This window comes from Suncus etruscus, chromosome 2 (assembly GCF_024139225.1).
Source record: "Suncus etruscus isolate mSunEtr1 chromosome 2, mSunEtr1.pri.cur, whole genome shotgun sequence".
NCBI classification, from domain to species: domain Eukaryota; kingdom Metazoa; phylum Chordata; class Mammalia; order Eulipotyphla; family Soricidae; genus Suncus; species Suncus etruscus.
The window spans coordinates 83856490-83878229 of NC_064849.1; the positions used below are offsets into that span (position 1 = coordinate 83856490).

The following is a 21740-nucleotide window of genomic DNA, read 5'->3' on the forward strand; positions in this document are numbered from 1 at the left end:
AATACTGGAAGTTTGAGGCTGGCGAGGTGGTGCTAGAGGTAAGGTGTCTGCCTTGCAAACGCTAGCCAAGGTAGGACCACGATTCGATTCCCCCAGCGTCCCATATGGTCCCCCCAAGCCAGGGGCAATTTCTGAGCGCTTAGCCACGAGTAACCCCAAGCATCAAATGGATGTGGCCCTAAAAACAAAAAAACAAAAACAAAAAAACAAACAAAAAAAACCCACAAAAAATATGAAAAAAAAAGAGGAAATACTGGAAGCTTTCATTTCTATGTGGAGTATAAAGAAGCAAAGTGATTAGAAAATCCTTAATGAAAACAAATCCTGAAATATGATCAATAGAACTGGGAACTGAGGATGTTATGGGGTGTAGGGGAAGGGATGTTGGGACAGTTTGTGGAGGATCTTGTTCCACTGTGAAGGCATTAGTGTCACAGTTCTGCAGCTGAAAATTTAATAATTTCAATTTAAAAATTTAAAAAATTTCAAACTTTCAATATACTTGCAAACTATGATATCTTATTTAAAAAATAGAATTACATGTATACCTCCTTATACCCATGGTCCTTCCTACCTCTCCTATTGTATTGTTTTATCCCCATAAAGAGCTTTCTATTTTATTAATATGCATATTTGCCACAATTTAATTTGCTTTGTAGATTTTTTAAAACTATGTATAAATTATATTCTATTGTGTGTATCCATTTGAAACACTTTCCCAGGATTAAAAATAATGATTTTCAGATGCATCCACTTGGCTCCAATACATGTATCTTTGACTGCTATAATATTGTTGATTGTAAAAATTTATTTTTCCACCATTACAAACCATATTGCACTTGGAGGGCTGGAAGTGGTAATCCCCCCAATCTCTTTGGCTGTTCCTACACTGGTTGAGCAATAAAATGAACATCAGAGGAATTAGTAGGAGAAGAAAAGCAAATTTAATTACTTACATATGGAGAATCTACATGGATGTAAATTCTAAAGCAAATGGTACAAATGAAGGCTTTAAAAATTTTAATTACTGCCTGCTATCACTTATAAGTAGTGTTTAGAATAACTGGATGAAGGAATGTAATGATTTGAAGGGCAGATTCCTAGATTCCTAGATCATCATTGGTCCCAGAGTATAGGGAGGAAAAGGAAAGAACTAGAATGGAGGGGGAGGGGAATAAGACAGATGATAAATAGCAGAGATTGGGGTCAAGGGAATAGGTATATTGGTGGTATTAGAGAAAAACAGAGCTAAATACCTAAACCACAGAGTCAACTGAAATCATGAGACTCAAACTTTAAGAACCCAACTGTCATGATGAAAGGCACCTGGGGGAGAGGGGTTTGTAGTAGGGGAGGGAGGTGTGGAAGAGAACTTGGGAATGTTATTGCAGGGAAGTTGACACTGGTGGTAGGATTGGTGCTGGAACTTTGTAGGCCTAAAACTGAACTCTGAATAATTTTGTAATTCACAGAACTTTAATTAAAATATTAAAAATACAGGTTTTTTGTTTGTTTTTGGGTCACACCCAGCAGTACTCAGGGGTTACTCCTGGCTCTACACTCAGAAATCGCTCCTGGCAGACTCGGGGGACCATATGGGATGTAGGCATTCTAACCATTGTCCTTCTGCGTGCAAGACAAATGCGTTACCTCCATGCTATCTCTCCAGCCACTAAAAATAAAGTTTTAAACCAATAGAGTTAAAAATGTAATCACTGTGGATTAAATACAATATTGGGTTATTGTATTATATACAGTTATTGTTTTCAGGTATACCATGTTTCAACACTATTTGCTTCACAAGAGTCCTTTCAGCTCCCTGATCTCCTGCTTGAACATTCCCTTGCATTATTATTGCTTTGTTTTCTTCCTGCCCTAATCCTCCACTCCTCTATCCTCAAGCATCCTATTAAAAACTAGTTCTCACAGATGAAGGCAGTATCATGAAATTTGTATCATGAATGGGATGAGGTCCTGGTGCTTCATAGAGAAAGGAGAGAGGCTCATGTCATAGAAATGAAATTTTTTGTAACTAGATGTTTGCCTCACCATCTAGAATTCTTTCCCTAATAGACTAATTCTATGGATAACTTTGGGAAACCCCCCCCATCTCCATTCATCTGCATAGTTAAGACAATAGTAACATTTTCTCTTCAGTCCACAGAGGTTCAGCATCATGCCAAAGGGACAGGTCTTGAAGGCCTTCTGGAATTTGGGGAGTCCTTTCTAGACATCTTGGGAAACATCCATTACACAACATCATTCCTTGTTCTTATATCTTCTGTATCCAACTAAGAGTTCCCTAAAAGTGCTGTTTGGGAAAAGACTTATGTTTCTCAAGTACATTAAATGTTGACTCTTATTCACAAGGGTGATGGAGTATTCGGGCATTTCCAGTATTCAATCATCACGATCTGTTCACACTCCATGGTTCTTACTGTATAATTTCTGACTATATCCAGAAAGCACAGCATACTCAAGAGTTAAAATTCTTTCCCTTGTCAGTAGTTTCATAGGAGAAAGTCCTCAATTATTTTAAGCTATAGAATCACCACAGCTCAGAGTTCTTCAGAGATGTATCTCATGATAATGTGTAAGTATATTGTTCATTTAAAAAACTTTGGGGCCGGCAAGGTGGTGCTAGAGGTTGGTGTCTGCCTTGCAAGCGCTAGCCAAAGAAGGACACAGTTCCATCCCCCGGCGTCCCATATGGTCCCCCCAAGCCAGGCGCAATTTCTGAGCACTTAGCCAGGAGTAACCTCTGAGCATCAAACGGGTGTGGTTCGAAAAACCAAAAAAAAGAGAGCCTGGAGTGCTAGTACAGCAGGGATGGCATTTACCTTGCATGCGGTGGACCCAGGTTTGATCCTAGGCACCCCATACGGTCTCCTGAGCCTTCCAGGAATAATTTCTGAGCGCAGAGATAGGTATAACCCTTGGTGTGGCCTAAAAATCAAAGGGAAAAGAAACAAAGACTTGGGAGAGAGTTCAGAGGGCTGGAGCGCATGCTTTTTGAGAAATGGGAAGTTCTGGGTTCAATCTCTAGCACTACAGTATTCCCTGAGCACCTCTAGTATTGGGTTTAAGTCTGAGCAGGTGGGTTCACCAAATAATATTACTTGAGGGACCTAGGAATTGTTGAGCAGGAGAGCACTTGCCCTGCAAACGTACAATCATTGAGTTGGGTTTTATCTACAATCTACATCATCCTGGCAGCTCTGTAGTTGTGGTTCCTGGTACCCCAGCCAAGTGTATGATCTTCAGCACATCACAACTGATTGTCTAAGGAGCATCACACTGAAAACGTGCAACCCTGGTCAATAGCTCTGCAAGTCCACAATCAAGTGTGTTTGTCCTGCAAGCAATGCCTGGCACTCACTATCCCTGGTACCTCAGGGACCTCAAGCACTACCTGGGAGCATTGGTAGGCTTGAGTACCATGGTGTTTCTGGCTGTTAACTATCCTGCTTGACTCTGAGTCTGGGCCTCCAAGATGTCCTTGGGCACTGCTTAGTAGGCCCAAAATTAAATGGAAGAAAAGCATATGACCCCCTCCTGTGAGCACTGCAACAAAAAAGCACTACTGCAGTTGTTTAGAACCAGCAGCAGAAAGAAAAAGGAGGGCAGGAGAGGCAGGGGTAAGGCACTTGCCTTGCACCTTGTTAATCCTGGTTCAAATTCCCATTACCATGCTAGCAGTGCTCAAGCCAGGAGGCACTCCCAAGCACAGAGCCAGGAATAGCACCTTAGCAACTAGCCCAAGCACTGCCAGGGGGCGCACCTGAGCACAGAGCCTGGTGAGGCCACCTCCCCACCCCCAAATATGGGAGGGAAGGAAAAGTCTGGTTTAATCAGACACATTAGACATGTGAGTAGGGAGACACGCAGAAAAATCTCAGAAGAGAATCAAATCTATAGTAACCATCAGTTTGACCAGCAACCCCTTATGCCCCAAGGATCATAAACTTTACAGGGAGGAGTTTGTGCTTCTCAGCCCCTTAGTGCATCACTAGGAGAGTTGTTTGAGCCAATGTTTGGTCTGTGGGTTCAGGGCCCCTGTCGCTGTGCTCCCCTCCCTCCTGCCTCTCATACACCCTTGCCCTGACATTGGAGGAGGAACAAGGGAGGGTGGCCATTAAGAGATGTCGCTCTACTTTCTTTGGCATCACTGATGACATCCAGCGCGTTGCTTCAAGGAAAAGTGAATCCCAGTTTCCACTCCCACTGACCTTGGAATTGATCACGTGGCCCTGTTTTTCATTTTTTCCTCTGCCCTCAGAGCGAAAAATCCCCAGGCTGGCAGGTGGGAACCCAGCAGGATGGAGTTACCTCGTCTTTGCTCTTGTTTGCAGGATGCTAGAGCTTCCTCTTCACCTTGAGACCAGTCCCCACTAAGGGCAGGACCAGTCTCTGTTTCCTTCCTTTTAAATAGTTCAGTTGTTCTGTGCCCAGAGGTTTTTTTTTTTTTTTTTTGGGTTAAGAGAGAGTGAGTCTCTCCAAATGTCCCCTCTCTGCCTCCTAAAGTAATTCTCTTGTGCCTTGCTGCAATGAAGAGAGAACTTGGTTTAAAAAAATAATAAAATAGACCAACACCAACACCACCAAAAAAATAAATAAATAAAATAAAAAAATAATGTGTCCAGAGCTTTAAAGTCCTATTAGTGAACAATGTCATTTGCTGAAAAGCATCACTTTAATTCCAGAGAACATCGCCCAGCTGTCAGCCTAAAACTGCTGCCGCTTCCCACTCCAGAAAGGGAGATTCAGGAGGTCATTTAGTGGGAAATGGCTTTGTGGCTCTCACGCTTCATACCACTGCTTCAGCTCTGTTTGGCTTTATCCCATCCTCAGTAAAAAATGGGCTTGGTGAAATCAAGCAGGTGAAGGAAGGTTAACATTTTTTTCAGAGCTTTAATGGTATTACTGCATTTGCTTTTTGAAGGGTAATAAGGGGACCTGAACTCAAGTGGGAACAGCCATTTAGAAAAAGATGTGCAGGCTTTCTAGCTCTGCAAAGCGTGGTTCAGGAGAAGTGGGGTCCATGTAGGGACATACCTTCTTGCATCCAGTTAATTGAAGTGTTAAGGGTCAATTTCCTTGTCACTCACATGAAAGAATTGGCCAGAAATAACTCCTTGCAATGTTTTTTTTATTTAAGGATTTGAGATTGTTTTTTGGCCTACATCAATTTGAAAATGATTGAGATTATTCAAAATACCTATTAATGAAGAATGAAGTCATGAAATTTTCTTATATATAAATGAATATGGAAATTATAGTGCTGAGTGAAATGAGTCAGGGGAGAAACATAAATATAGAATAATCTCACTCATTTATGGGATATAAGAAAAATAAAGATAGTATGGTAATAATATCCACAGACAATAGAGATGAGGGCCAGGAGGACCAGTTCATGAAGCTTGCCACAATGAGTAATGAGATAATATGGGCAGAAAAGGAACCAATATGACAACGATAGTTAGAAATGATCACTTTGGACAAGAACTGGGTACTGAAAAAGGATAAATAATATGCATGGTACCCCTTCATTAACAATAGTACACCATGAGGGCTACCAAGTGTGGCCCCAAACAAAAAACAATAGTACAAACCAGTGTCTAAAAGGAAAAAGAAATAGATGAATGAATCATCAAGATGTGATACATATATACAATGAAGATGTGGTACATATATACATATATAGTTGTAAGGAATAATGTAATCCTGCAATTTGCAGCAACATGGATGGAACTGAATGATATTGTGTTAAATGAAGTAAGCCATAATAAGAAGGATAAATACATGCTAATATTATTTATATGTAGTATTTAGAATAATTTCAAAAAAATATCCCACAATGGTCTAAATGGGAATTGTCTTGAACATCCTGGACCCCAGAATATAGTGAAGAGAAGGAAAGAAACTGGGTAGAAGAGGAGAAACACAAATATGAAAGGATGGGGGCCAGTCTCATGTGTATTGGTAGTGTTAACAAAAAAACAGAACTAGGGGCTGGAGTGATAGCACAGTGGGTAGGACATTTTGCCTTGTATGCAGGCAACCCAGGTTTGACCCCTGGTATCCCATATGATCCCTGAGCCTGCCAGGATTGATTTTTTGAGGACAGAGCCAGGAGTAATCCCTGAGCACTGCTAGGTGTACCCCAAAACAAAGAAAACAAACTAACAGAATAAATATAAAAGGACAGAACTAAATATCCAAGCCAAAGGCTACAAGAGACCTAAACTTTAACACTCTAAACTTAAAATGGGCCTGGTGGGCAGGAGGGTGGTATGGGATGCACTTGGAGAGCTTTGGTGAAGGGAGGTCGACACAGGGGGTGGGATTGGTCATAATTCATTGTATGTCTGAACCCCAACTATGAAGGACTTTGTAAATCACAATGGTTTCAATAAAATAAAATTAAGAAAAGGGAGAGAGAGAGAGAGAGAGAGAGAGAGAGAGAGAGAGAGAGAGAGAGAGAGAGAGAGAGAGAGAGAGAGACAGTGTGAGGAAGAGACAGAGGGGTGTAGGTAGGTAGGTAAGTAGGTAGATAAGTAGGGAGGGAGGGAGGGAAGAAGCCCAAGTCCTGTCCCCGAAGCTCTGTCACAAATGATCCCTGAAGGTAAAAGGCTGAAAGTTCAATGTTCTGTGTCACTTTACATCATAGGTTTGATTTTAATGGTGCTGTTATTGTGATCCCCAGTGTCACCAGTGTGCCATGTCAAATACAGCACTACCAAGTGTGTGACTGCTGCACACTGCAACAACTATAGCGAGTTCAAGGAAAGAAAGGGGAAAGAGATTAATGCCCACTTATTACCAGTCATTAACCCCACCACTACCACCACAATTGATCTCATTTTCTCTGTATGCAACTTGAAATTTTACACAATCAGATTTCTTAGGGTACAAAGTAAATAGGCAACATTCATTTTCTTATTTAATTTTTTTATTTTGTCTTTTGGGTCACATTTGGCTGCGCTCAGGGGATACTGCTGGCTCTGTGCTCAGGAATAGCTCCTGGCAGACTCGAGGGACCATATGGGATGCTGGAAATCAAACCCATGTCCATCCTGTGTTGGTCACATGCAAGGCAAATTCTCTACTGTGCTAGTGATCAGGCCCCCTTATTTAATTAAAAAAATATATTTTAGTGACAATTTATGTGCCCCAACACATCAAAAACATTATTTTAATAAATAACAAGTATTCAACTACATATGCTTCATAGTTTTGCATACTACTTATTTAAACTTAACGTATATGTTTTATTTGTAGTCCATTTGCCTTTGAACTGACCATGTTTTGCTCTTGACTAGCAGAACAGGACTGGTTACTAGTTCAAACCTAGAGAATTATTGTGCTCTAGATTTTTTCCAACCACTATCATGAAATGACATCACCATAGGATATACTATATGAGTGTATTATATCCCTGTATTACTTTCTTTGATTTCTATGAGATCCTCCATATTTCTATTCTAAACTTCTTATCTGCGAGATTAATCAGATGGTTGGTATTTTTGGGTCATCAGAACTATCATCTTCATTCTCTGTGCATGGTGTTTGCCTACAAGGTTCCCCCATTGTCACGCTTATATTGTGGATTTTTCTATGTGTTATGGTGCTATTCATTGGCTAAAAGATGCTCCTGACACCCAGCAAAAATCAGCTAGTTCCACTGTCTGTGGGCTGGATGACTCACCTCTGAAGAAGGCAAGCCCTCAGGGAAGAATGCCAAAGAGATCAAATTCTTAGGCTGCAGGAAAGCAAAAAAGGGCCAAGATGTCTCCCAGTATTACTTTCTAACTTCTTAGAAAAGTCAATCCTAAAATCATGTTCATGAACCTTTCATACTGAAGACTGAATTTTTCTTTTTGTTTTGTTTTTGGGCCATACCTGAGAACATTCAGGGGTTACTTTTGGCTCTTCTCCCAGAAATTACTTCTGGCAGGCTCAGGGAACCATACTGGATGCCAGAGATTGAACACGAGTTGGCCGCATGCAAGGCAAATGTTTTACTTGCTATGCAATCACTCTGACCCCAAGAATAAATATTTCAACAAACTACTACTCTTTTCTTAGGCCCTATTCAATTCTATCCTCTTTCTGAAGTTTAGTTTCTATATTCTCTTCATTAGAGTAGTACCTTTGTAAATATCTTCAATTCCTTCCTACCTTCTTTGTACTTGACTAATAACACTCCCAACATGAGTTAAGTTGAATTCTTCACATCTGTATATTTCACCTAAACCAGAACAGCTGTTTATGGCTGAAAAACACATGAGTAAATTTTCATGAAAATCCCAAATTACCTTGAAATTTGCTTCACTTTCTTTTTTTTTTTTTTTTTTTTTTTTTTTTTTTTTTTTTTTTTTTGGTTTTTGGGCCACACCCGGTAACGCTCAGGGGTTACTCCTGGCTATGTGCTCAGAAGTTGCTCCTGGCTTGGGGGACCATATGGGACACCGGGGGATCGAACCGCGGTCTGTCCAAGGCTAGCGCAAGCAAGGCAGGCGCACCTTACCTTTAGCGCCACCGCCCGGCCCCTGCTTCACTTTCTTAATCAAGGAATTCTTCCGACGTTGCCTAATTCTAGATATGATCTTCAATGTTCATTTTTATTTTTATGGGTATTTTTTGGGGGGGCACACTTGATAAGGCTTACTCATGTTCATGGCTTATTCCTGGCTCTGTGCTATAGGATCCTTTCTCAAAGGCTCAGGGGACCATATGTGGTACCAGAAATTGAACCTGGGTCAGGTGTGTGCCAGGCAAGTGCCCTCCCCTCCATAGGATTATTTCAGTCTCTACCATGTTTATTTTCTTTGAACTTCCAAACAACTTTGATATTTCCTCCTCTTTCCAAAACTGATTATCTCACTCTTTATTTCGCTTAGAAAATTGAAGGAACTAAAGGTGAACAACCTCATTTTGTTCCAGAAAATCTATCAACCTGACAAGCATTTCCATTCCACATCTTGTCCTGCTGACATGATGGAGGGGAGAGCTTGTATCTCAGACAACTTCCCTTCCTTTGCTTGGATCCTCTTCTATCTCACCCAATCAAGAACTTTGCTCTGCAACCAGAGTCATTCTTTCTGACATCATTAATAACCACCTCTCTGCTGGATCCATCTTATTCAAATATCAAAGAGCTCTAATGTATTACCAGTTTTTAAAATGTTCTTCATCTTTAAGTTTTTTAAAGAACCATCTTGCTTCTGTGTTAGACTTTTAAGCAAAATTCTTTCAAGGATTTGTTTATATTTTATCATTTATTTATTTAATCAATTATATTAAAACTAACACAAGATTTCTTTTTATTTGTATTTGTTTCATTTTATTTATTATTATTTTTAATATCTTTATTTAAACACCTTGATTACAAATATGATTGTATGTTTCAGTCATGTAAAGAACACCCCTTTTACCAGGGCAACATTCCCATCACCAATGTCCCCATTCTCCCTCCTCCCCACCCTACCCCAACCTGCACTTGAGAGAGGCTTTCTACTCCCCTCATTCATTCACTTTGCTATGATAGTTCTCAATGTAATTATTTCTCTAACTAAACTCATCACTCTTTGTGGTGAGCTTCATGTTGTGAGCTGGAACTTCCAGCTCTTTGTCTCTGAGGATTTTGCAAAAATGTCTTTTATTTTTCTTAAAACCCATTAATGAGTGAGACCACTCTGCATCTATCTCTCTCCCTCTGACTTATTTCACTCAGCATAATAGATTCCATGTACATCCATGTATAGAAAAATTTTATGACTTTATTTCTCCTGACAGCTGCATAATATGCCATTTTGTATATGTACCACAGTTTTCTTTAGCCATTCATCTATTGAAGGGCATCTTGGTTGTTTTCAGAGTCTGGCTATTGTAAATAGCTCTGCAATGAATATAGGCATGAGGAAGGGATTTTTGTATTGTATTCTTGTGTTCCTAGGGTATATATATATATATCCCTAGGAGTGGTATAGCTAGATGTTATGGGAGCTCAATTTCCAGTTTTTGGAGGAATCTCCATATTGCTTTCCATAAAGGTTGGACTAGATGGCATTTCCACCAGCAGTGGATAAAAGTTCCTTTCTTTCCACATCCACACCAACACTGCTTGTTCTCATTCTTTGTGATGTGTGCCAATCTCTGGGGTGTGAGGTGGTACCTCATAGTTGTTTTGATTTGCATCTTCCTGATGATTAGTGATATGGAGCATTTTTTCATGTGACTTTTGGCCATTTGTATTTCTTCTTTGGCAAAGTGTTTGTCATTTCTTTTTCCCATTTTTTGAGGGGGTTAGATGTTTTTTCTTGTAAAGTTCCATCAGTGCCTTGTATATTTTGGATATTAGCCCCTTATCTGATGGGTATTGGGTGAATAGTTTTTCCCACTCAGTGGGTGGCTCTTGTATCCTGGGCACTATTTCCTTTGAGGTACAGAAGCTTCTCATCTTAATATATTCCCATCTGTTTATCTCTGCTTCCACTTGTGTGGAGAATGCCAGATTTCTAAATATTCAATCCCTCCTTCTCTATGCCCAACTACTCTTTAGACTTTTGTCCTTATTAGCTTCATCCACTCACTAAAATATCCCTTTTTGTAAGTCGCTTTCACTTTGCCAGATCAAATATTAAATCCTAAATATGAATTTTGTTTGAACTTTCAGCACATTTGATAAGTCTCTCTTTCCTGAAACATTTTATTTGTCTTCTATAGCATAATTTTCTTGTTTTCCACTTGCCTCATTGGCTCTCTTTTACTCTTTCAATAAATTTATTATCTCCCATTTGAATGCTGGAGTGTTTCACAGCTCAGTTCTCAAAATTCTTTTCTTCAATGGACCACATCAAATTCCATAGTTTTCAACATCCATACACAATAATCTCCTCAATATTTATGTCTCTCTCTGAGTTTTCTCCTGATAGCCAGGTTCTTATTATCAACTGCATCTTTCAACATCATTTTGAAGACTAAAATATCATTCAGTTTTAATATAGGCAATCTAAAGTTGATTTTAGTTTCCCACATCACTCTTTCTCCACTGATCTGTGTTTGGAACCTGGGCTTTCTTATTTTTCTTTAAAGGGAATTACTGTGTTTTATTGGGGGGGGGCGTTGCTTCATGAAAAACAAAGTGGATCATCTCAGTCTTGAATTTTACCTGTTGGTAGAAGGACAGTATAGTGGGTAGGAAGCCTTTCTTGCATGCAATCAGCCCAGGTTTGATCTCCAACACTATATTATCCTCTGAACCCTGCTAAGAGTGATCTCTGAGGATAGAGCCAGGAGTAAGGCCCAAGCACCACTAGGTTTGGCACCAAACCAAACCAAACTAAACCAAACAAAATGAGTTTGGCCTCATTAGCAAAGAGAGTAAGAGGCATTGCTGGGTAGAAATGATGGTCATAGCAAGTAGGAGATTATTAGATAAGAGGGAGCCATAGGGGTTCATGTCAGACATGGTGAGCATTTGAGGCTCATGGCCTTCAAATCAATAAATAGAAAGGAGTTACAGGCAGGAAATGAATTTGGATATTCTTGGTGCAATCTGTAAAATAGGGGGAGAAGTTAGATGATATCAGTGGACCCACCCTTGGGTGTTCATTGAAGTAAACCTTATCTAGTCTGATTTAGACATATGGAAATCATTACTTCTTTTCACTGAATGTGAACGAGAACTCGGTAGCAATTAAAAAGGAACAGAGATAGCACTAGTCCTTCCAAACTTCATTTGAGCAACTATAGAAATGCCCAGGGTTGGCAGAAGGCAAGTGAAGTAATTTATCATTGTTGAATTTATTCTGGAGACAGAGATGAGTGAGTAAGAAAGAACAGTATGTTAGCCATTTGTCCTTTAGATTAATAGGATCTAATCTATATTTTGTGCAGAGAAAAAAATTCTCATTTCAAATAAAAAAACTTACTTTCTAGATTTTATATTACACCAATGCTCTGAAATTACTCTGTATGAAGATTGGCAAAGACTGACTTTACAGTAAGTTAAGGATGGGTTGGTGGTGATGGTTATGAATAAAATGAGTTTTACAAATTGGAAAATTTTTCATACTAGTTGGCGAGAGTACATTTGGGAAGTTTTCAGGGTCTACTCTTGGCTCTATGCTCAGGGGTCATTCTTGATGATACTTAATGAACCATATGTGGTCTTGGTGGTAAAACTATGCAAGGCAAGTGCCTTAACTTCTTTACTATCTCTCCAGCCCCCTCATGCTATTTTTGATCAGGCTATTTTTGATTTTATATAGACTTAAAAATTCTTATATTGAAACTGTAATCAAACAAAAAATACAGCCTTTGCATTGAGTTATGTGACTTCTCAAATAAAGAAACAAAAATAAATAAAAATGACTTCTGGCTCTGCCCTTATGGATCACTCTTGGCAAGTCTTGGGGATGGTGTGGGGTCCCAGGAATTGAACCTGGGTCAACTGTCTGCAACACAAACATCCTATCCCTCTGGCTGAATAAATAAAGTATTTGAGTTAAAAAAAAATCTAACTCGGGCCGGGCGGTGGCGCTAAAGGTAAGGTGTCTGCCTTGCCAGCACTAGCCTAGGACGGACCGCGGTTCGATCCCCCGGTGTCCCATATGGTCCCCCAAGCCAGGAGCGACTTCTGAGCGCATAGCCAGGAGTAACCCCTGAGCGTCAAATGGGTGTGGCCCAAAAACCAAAAAAAAAAAAAATCTAACTCCTTTTAACAACTAAGATGCTGGTTTTTCTCAAAGCACCTCTTATAGCTATCAGATACTTATATCCATCAGTGTCTGAGTAGCCCAGAATAAAGGATAGAAGTTCCCAACTGTAGAGTTGGGTGTATAAAGTCTAAATATGACTCTTACTCAGAACCAACAATTGTATGTAACATCTATGTGTGATCTCTGAATCATTGATACCATATCCTGTACAGCCCGACTTACAGCAGTTGTTGCCAACCCCCTAATTCTCTACTTGTCTATGATTTCTACTTTACAACACCTTTCAGGTATGATTCAATCTACTCTGATCTAACCATAGTGGATTCCTCTGTGACTGTTCCTTGATTATCATCATTTCTTACTGACTTGTTTCTCACATCTGTTGCCTAGAAGGAATACCTGACTAACATCTCATTGGTATTCACCTCAGCTTCCATAGGGCAGAGATAAAACCCTGGACAAAATCACAGGATGTACTCAAAATTCCTATCTGACTCAGCAAGGATTTCCATGAATATTAAATTCCAGACTGGAGACAACTGACAGGTTTTACCATTCTTAGATCAGCTTTATATCAGCTGGACCTGTGGGATTTTCTGGGTATCCAGACAGTAAATCTCTACTTTCAATGGTTTCAACACTGGAAAATTGAAACCATCACCGAATGGAGGACAGGGATTTCTTACTTTCTAAAAGGCTTAGTTATCATGGAGGCTTGATATATTCTAAATGGAATTCCAGAGGCTTTATGTGTTTTCTGTAAAGTTCTGACATCCTGGGGAAAACTTACAAATTTTGTGAAGGTGTTTTGAATTCCACCTCATATGATGTTGATCTATATCTATTTTGAGGGGTATCTATCGTAGAATAAGACATTAGTGCTCCTGTAATTAAAATGTGACTCAACTGACTTTGAGTTACACACTTCAAGATGTCTTTCTACAGAATTCCTGTTAATTTCATGTGGATTGAAGACAACCTAATGGGTGGACTATTTTCTGCAGCTTTTCTTTAAAAAATACTGCACAGAAATTCTTTGCAATAGTTGTGATCATTGTAAATGCAGTTATTAATTAAAAATTTTTTAAATTATATCTTTAGGGCCCAGAGAGATAGGACAGCGGCGTTTGCCTTGCAAGCAGCCGATCCAGGACCAAAGGTGGTTGGTTTGAATCCCAGTGTCCCATATGGTCCCCCGTGCCTGCCAGGAGCTATTTCTGAGCAGACAGCCAGGAGTAACCCTTGAGCACCGCCGGGTGTGACCCAAAAACAAAAACCAAAAAAAAAATATCTTTATTTAAGCACCATGATTACAAACAGGGTTGTAATTGGTTTCAGTCATAAAAAGAACACCCCTCCTTCAGTGCAACCTTCCCACCACCAGTGCCCCCCCCCAACTGCCTCCTCCCCGACGCGTGTATTCAAGACAAGCATTCTACTTCTCTCACTCATTAACATTGTCACCATAGTTGTCAGTGTAGTTATTTTTCTAAGTGCACTCACCACTCTTCGTGGTGAGCTTCATATTGTGAGCTGGTCCTTTTAGCTCTCATCTCTATTGTCTCTGGGCATTATTACAATAATGTCTTTTATTTTTCTTAAAACCCATAGATGAGTGAGACTATTCTGTGTCTATCTTTCTCCCTATGACTTATTTCACTCAGCATAATAGTCTCCATGTTCATCCATGTACAGGATAATTTCATGACTTCATCTCTCCTGATGGTTGCATAATATTCCATTGTGTATATGTACCACAGTTTCTTTAGCCACTTATCTGTTGAAGGGCATCTTGTATGCTATTGTAAATAGCACTGCAATGAATATAGGTGCAAGGAAGGCATTTTTGTATTGTGCTTTTGGGTTCTTAGGGAATATTCCCAGGAATGAAATAGTTGGAACATATGGGAGCTCAATTTCCAGGTTTTTTTGAGGAATATCCATATGTTTTCCACAAAGTTTATTTTTTAATTTTTAAATTAAAAATTTTTGTCTTGATTTTTTGGGGTCCCATCTGGTGATGTTCACTTAAGGTTTACTACTAGTTCTGTGCTCAGGGATCACTCCTGGAGGTGCTCAGGAAAATAAATATGGGAATGTCAGGGACTGAACCCAGGTTGGCTGCATGTAATGCAAACACCCTATCCACTATATGATCTCTTTGGCTCCTATTGCAGCTTGTTTTAATGTATGGCAAAACTCAGTTTCAAAACACCAACTCTGCACTATTAATCTTCAACAAAGAAACTAAGAACACAAAGAGGAGTACTGGTTAGTTACATGCAGAAACAAAAACATCATACTTATGCTATAGTCACACCACAAATGCTAATTCAATATAGATGAAAGATCTCCATATCAGACTTGAGAAAAATAAATACAACAAGGAAAACAGGGAGTACTTTCCATTATATTGATCTAGGAGGCATCTTCAATGATTCAATGTCATTGGCTGATAGGCTAGAAGCACAAATAAACAAATGGGGTTACATCCAACTAAAAGGCTTCTTCACTGTAAAAGACAAATGACTAAATTAAATGATACCCCAAAGACTGGAATAAATTATTCTCTCTACATACCTGACAGAGGGCTAACTTTCAAGATCTATAAGGCACCTGTAAAGCTTGACAACAACACCAACAACACTAACACTAACCAACACTAACACCAACAATTCTATAAAGAATGGGGAGAGGAACGGAACAGACACTTCTTCAAAGAAAATGTACATCTGGCCCTTAAGGACATGCAAAATTGCTCTTTATCATTTATCACCTGGGAAATGCAAATCAAAACAATGGTGAGATATTATCTCACACCAGTAAGAAAGGCACAAATCAAAATAAATGGAAAAAACCAGAGCTTGGAGGAGGGCTGAGTGGGAGAGGGGGAAAAGGAACCTTCAATCACTGTTGGTGGCTAGTTCAATTTTTGTGCAAAACACTATGAAGGCCACTAAAACAATTTAAGAATTGAATTTTTATATGACCCAATGTTTCCACTTTTTGTCATCTACCCCAGGCACAAAATTATTAATTCAAAAGATGTTTTCATTCCTGTGTTCATTACAGCACTGTTTACAGTAGCCAAGATCTGAAAACAATCCATTTTCAGATGAAGCAGATAAAAATTATGAAATATATTGCTTCTCGGCCTTTTGGCTAAGATCAAATGTAGTATCTGTTCTTATCAGTTTAATGTCTGATATGTCGTCTATCCGATGACAATATATTAAATGGATTTTTGGCACTAGGAACTGGAATAGGAGCTTGCTCTGTCCATCCCATGCATCGACCTGGTATTGCAGTACCTCCAGGAATGGTGCACCCCCCATCGGGGGAATAAAAAAAAAAAGAAAAAAGTTATGGAATATATATACACACAATGAAATACTACTCACCTATGAGGAAAGATGAGTTTGCTACAACTGAGATGGGAGAGTAATTAAAGGAATGGAAAAATACCAAATCATCTTTCTTGTATCTAGAAAACAAAGAAGTACAGTAAAAGAATAAACAATGGCAATGAGAACAAACCCTGAGACTCATCTATTAGGGTAGAATTGGGGGGTTGAGAGCGAATCTAGAGGTAGTCATGGAAGGAAACAGATATTGTTGCTTTATTTGTAGTGTGACAACATTGTATTCCTGAAACATTACCATGACAGTATTGCAAACCAAAGTGCCTAAATTAAAAAACTTTCAAAAACTCCATTATAGTTAGAATTTTTGTTTGTCCTTAAGTGACTCATATGCAATGTTTTGGACAAGATATATTCTTCTCCCATCAAAAAGTCTGGGCTGATAGATCTGAAGCATAGGAAAACAGTAATTTGAAAGAATATGTGTGCCCCTGTGTTCACACCAGCATTATTCACAATCGCCAAACATGAAATCAACCTAAGTGCCCATAAAATGACGAGTAGCTAAAGAAGCTGTGGTTTATAGACCCAAAGGAAGGCTATTCTGCCATAAAAAAAAACGAAGTGATGAAATCTGGGACAAAATATATGGAACATGAGGTTATTATTATGAGGTTATTATGCTAAGTGAAGTAAATGAGGAAGTAAAATAATTACTTGTGGAATATGAATAACTAAGGCAAACAAACTGACAACAATTTAACTTTTCCAAAAAATGTATCTGCTTTGCAGAGTTCCAGGGGTTTCTGCTCTCTTGTTGTTCTGCCATCTTTGTGATACGCACTGGCACTTCCAAGATGGCTCAGCATCTAGTAAGGTAGGGTGGCATCTAGAAGATGGACTCTTTGCCTTTAAGATGCAAACTGGTGGGCCCGGAGAGATAGCACAGCGGCGTTTGCCTTGCAAGCAGCCAATCCAGAACCAAAGGTGGTTGGTTCGAATCCCGGTGTCCCATATGGTCCCCTGTGCCAGCCAGGAGCTATTTCTGAGCAGACAGCCAGGAGTAACCCCTGAGCACCGCCAGGTGTGGCCCCCCCCCCAAAAAAAAGATGCAAACTGGTATGATGTTAGAACACATCAGACTTGGCCAGACTTGGCCAGGTTGTGCTTCACTGGATCTGTGAGAATAGAAAAAAAATATGTCTTTATTCTTTATGGCTGTGCACTACAGACTGGTGAAACAGGTGTGTGTGTGTGTGTGTGTGTGTGTGTGTGTGTGTGTGTGTATTGCATGTTAGGGCCACATCCAGTGGTATTTAGGGCTATGATAATAACCTGTACTAAGGAATTATTCCTGGTGGTGCTTGGGTAACCATAATAGGATGCTGAGGTCAGCTGCCTACAAGATGAGCACTCTACTTAGTGTATTACTGCTCTAGCTCTATTGTGGGAGATATTACAGAAAAATGAGGTGCACTATTGGGTGATGATGGGAAAACTTGGATAAAAGATATTGGGTTAAAAATATAACAGGGATGCGGGGCCAGAGAGATAGCATGGAGGTAAGGCGTTTGCCCTTCATGCAGAAGGACAATGGTTGGAATGCCGGCATCCCATATGGTCCCCCAAGCCTACCAGGAGTGATTTCTGAGTGTGGAGCCCGGAGTAACCCCTGAGCGCTGCTGGATGTGACCCAAAAACCAAAAATAAATAAATAAATAGCAGGGATGGAGCATTAGTAGGGCATTTTCCTTGCTTACAGCCAATCTGAGTTCAGTTTTCAGCATCCCATGTGGTTCCCCAAGCACTACCAGGAGTAATTTCTGAATGCAGAGCCAGGAGTAATTCTTGAGCACTGCCAGGTGTGCCCTCCCCCCTCAAAAAAAAAACTAAAATAATAATTACAACAAGAAAAAAACCTTTAAATTAGCTATAGGTAATCAGTGATCAGAACACTTGTGTGCTTTGTTTTCTGTGTAGACTGTGGTCATGTCTATGCATTTATGTATGAGTGAGAACACCTTTTAGAAGTCTGCTGAACTTCCCCCGAAAAAGAGTTCAGAAGGTTCTAGAGGGCATCACTGGAATAAATCTGCAATCTCCCAGAGCAATGACTTCAGAGAAGACATCAATAAATTTGGATTCTCATTGCCTGTTGGATTTATGCTTTTTAACAAATGCAGATGAACATCACACTCTGGGCATTAAGAACATGAGTTGATTTATACCTGAATCACTAGATACAGAGCATAGTAAGAATTTTGAAAAATATCCTCATTACCATAAGTAATCATGTCTGTAAACAGCTATCAGCATGTTTACAGGGCTTACAAATACCTCCGGATGATGTAAGTCTGATTTTAAGTATAATGGTCTCTCATTCCATCTCCCCCGTGACGTTTGCCTTGGCTGTTGTTAAATGCTGTCCTTTTAATCAGTCTTGATGACTTTGCCTGGCTCTGAGACTTAGGCAGAGACTCCTCAGAGGCATATTGGGCTGTGGGAGACAGCTGTTCACACTGACTGAAGTTCTATATGGTGACGGTAATAATAAATTGTCTACACACAGGCACCCAGTGCTTGGGGACCCACTGCTGAAAATGAGTGTTTTATGTGGATGTCATGTTTTCCTTTGATAGTGTTTACAAATATTCAGCTTAACTCACCCCCTGCAGCTGCCACAATGCATCTTCTTTGCTCAAAAAAGGATCAAAATGAGGGTCAGGAGGACCAGTCCATGGTCCAAAGCAGTGGTCCTCAAACTTTGGCCCACGGGCCACATATTGTATTTATATCTGTTTTGTTTCTTCATTGCAAAATAAGATATATGTAGTATGCATAAGAATTCGTTCATCAGAGTCTATAGTTAATCCCATGACAATATACTCCAAGGGTGGAGAAACCCCATATCTCTTAGGCCAAGTGAATTCCTTTTCAAATGACCCCAATATTTACTGTGCCAGGGAAAAAAAAGCAAAAAGCACAAAACATTGTTTATTTTTTATATATTATTTTTTATCTTCATTTATTATATTTTTTATTTACCTATTTTTGGTCGATTTCTTTGTTTGGGTGTGGTTATTGAAGTTGTCCCCATTTATACTTATTTTTTTTCTCTTCTTTTCTTTTCTTTCTTTATGTGCTCTGCCATGTTTCTTATCTCAAGACCATGGCTTTTTTTTTTTTTTTTTTTTTTTTTTGTGGTGCTTATCGTTATTGTTGGAGTCCTTACTGGATATTGACACTTCTTTTTGTACTGGTGGAGTGTTTCACCTTCTTTTTCTCCTTCGTCTCTCAAACCGATGATGAGAGCCTCTAGAAGAATTCCACCCATTTTCAGCATATTAGACTTTTATCACAGTTTATTACTAATCTCTTCTTCAAACAAAACCACCTAACTTGAACTAGCTAGTCCTGCCTCCCAGTTAGAGGGGGAAATAAGGGAGGCACCAAGACCAAACAGGTGCAAGACAACTAAGTAGTAGGCTAGGTACAAAGGGGACCACATATTCTAGCAGCCCCAGGGGTGAGGGAAGAGGATATGGGAGGTAGGACAAAAACGGAGGTGTAGGGAGGACAAATTGGTGATGGGAATGCCCCCTGATTTTATGTAAATATGTACCTAAAATATTATTGTCAACAATATGTAAGCCACTATGATCAAAATAAAAATTATATTAAAAATAAACAAAAAGAGGTTCTATGGACAAATAAAAAACAAGAATTCGTTCATAAGTTTTGTTTTTACAATAGTCAGACCCTCTAATGGTCTGAGGGACAGTGAACTGGCCCCCTGTTTAAAAAATTTGAGGACCTCTGGTCCAAAGCTTTTCACAAAAAGCAGGGGAGTGCAGTTAGAGTAGAGAAGGGACCACTCTGGCAATGATAGTTGAAAATAATCACTCTGGACAAAAACCTGGATGCTGATAGGAGGTAAAATGATAGACATGATACCCCTTCAGTAACAATATTGCAAACCACATTGTCTACAATGCTGCTAGAGAGAAAAAGAGAGAAAGAGAGAGAGGTGGGGGGGAGGGAGAGAGAGAGAGAGAGAGAGAGAGAGAGAGAGAGAGAGAGAGAGAGAGAGAGAGAGAGAGAGAGAGAGAGAGAGAGAGAGAGAGAGAGAGAGAGAGAGAGAGAGAGAGAGAGAGAGAGAGAGAGAGAGAGAGAGAGAGAGAGAGAGAGAGAGAGAGAGAGAGAGGAGAAAATTGTCTGCTCCAGAGGAAGGGAAACTAGGGACATTGGTAGTGGGAAATGTGCATTGGTGAAGGGTGTTGTGCACTGTATGAATGAAACTCAATCATGAATTGTTAGTTTACACTTTGTTTTACCCAAAACAAAGATCATCCCTGGTTTCTTTGTATCTGTTTGTTTACAACTTGGTTTTACCCAAAACAAAGGCATTCATTAACTTCCTCTTTCTTTTCACCAAGCTCTTTGATTTGTAAAGTCCACCTGGATGGGTACTTTTGTCTCTCACTTGACCCTCCCTCTTCAAGTTGAATTTAAAATGGTAGAATAAAGAGATGTTTCAGTTTGGTAGGCCCAAAGAGTCCAAGAGGCAAGATACCATCTGACTCCATGATTCTCTCTGAAATGGCTTGGTTTATTAATTCTCATATTACTCTTCTTCAGTCCAGCTCACCCAAGTTTGGAATTACAGTATGGGGATTTATTTTACAATGAATAACTTTTTAACTGTGAAAAAAAAACAAACAAAACCCAACAAGAATTGTATTATGAACAACTTTGTGACCACAGTGTTTAAATAAAGTCATTAAAAAATGGAGGTGTAGGGGCCGGAGAGATACTTCAGAGGTAGGGTGTTTGCCCTGCATGCAGCTGACCCAGGATGGAACTGAGTTCAATATCGGCATTTCATATGATCCCCCAAGCCAGGAGAGATGTCTGAGCACATAACCACGAGTAACCCTTGAGTGTCATAGGGTGTGGCCCAAAAACAAAAACAAAAAAATAAGAAAAAAAAAGGAGATGTAAAAAGTTGCTCCCCCCATTCCCCCAGAATCTTTTCCAATTTTCTAATTAGTAGCTTTGCTGGTCAAGTTTCCTTTAAGTTCTATGGTAACCAGAAATCAGACAGTGTTAGGGTCTAGAGTCAAAGGACAAAAATCACACAATTGAAATAAAGCAAAGCAAAGCTTAAATCCCCCAGAGGTCATAAACTAGGTTATATGGGATTAAAAACATGAAGTCTTGACCTTTAACTTGATTGGCTGTTGTGTAGGGTGTTTCTAGGGTGTTTCATCATGTCCTTTTATGGCTAAATGTCTAGGACAGTATATTGTGGTTTATAGGGCCTTTGAGTCTGTGTCATCATTGTTAGGATATAAACTTAGCCCTGAAATGGAAGCTTAGCCTTGTTATCCTTAAATGAAAACTTAACTTTGGGTTGACAAAATGGCGTTCCTTCTGTTCTACGCTCCACAGTCAGATCTCTAGAGCTTTGATTTGGCTCAGTTCTGTGACTACAGAGTGATTTTAAGATGGTTTCCTTACATAAGTGCAATATATGTAAAATCTATGTTTTTGTAGCACTCAGAACTGCTCCCACTTTCTAAAGAAGCCAACCCAATGACTCTGATAGATGGTTTGTCTGAAAATGTCAAAGAGGAATAAGATTGCAGTAGGG

General features: G+C 39.6%; 1 non-coding gene across 1 annotated transcript; it reads left to right on the top strand.

Moving 5' to 3' along the window:
- Nucleotides 1-15867: 15867 nt before the first annotated feature.
- On the top strand, nucleotides 15868-16058 carry LOC126002906 (U2 spliceosomal RNA). Its single transcript, XR_007493504.1, has one exon. It is a non-coding gene; the product is annotated as a U2 spliceosomal RNA (small nuclear RNA).
- Nucleotides 16059-21740: the final 5682 nt, after the last annotated feature.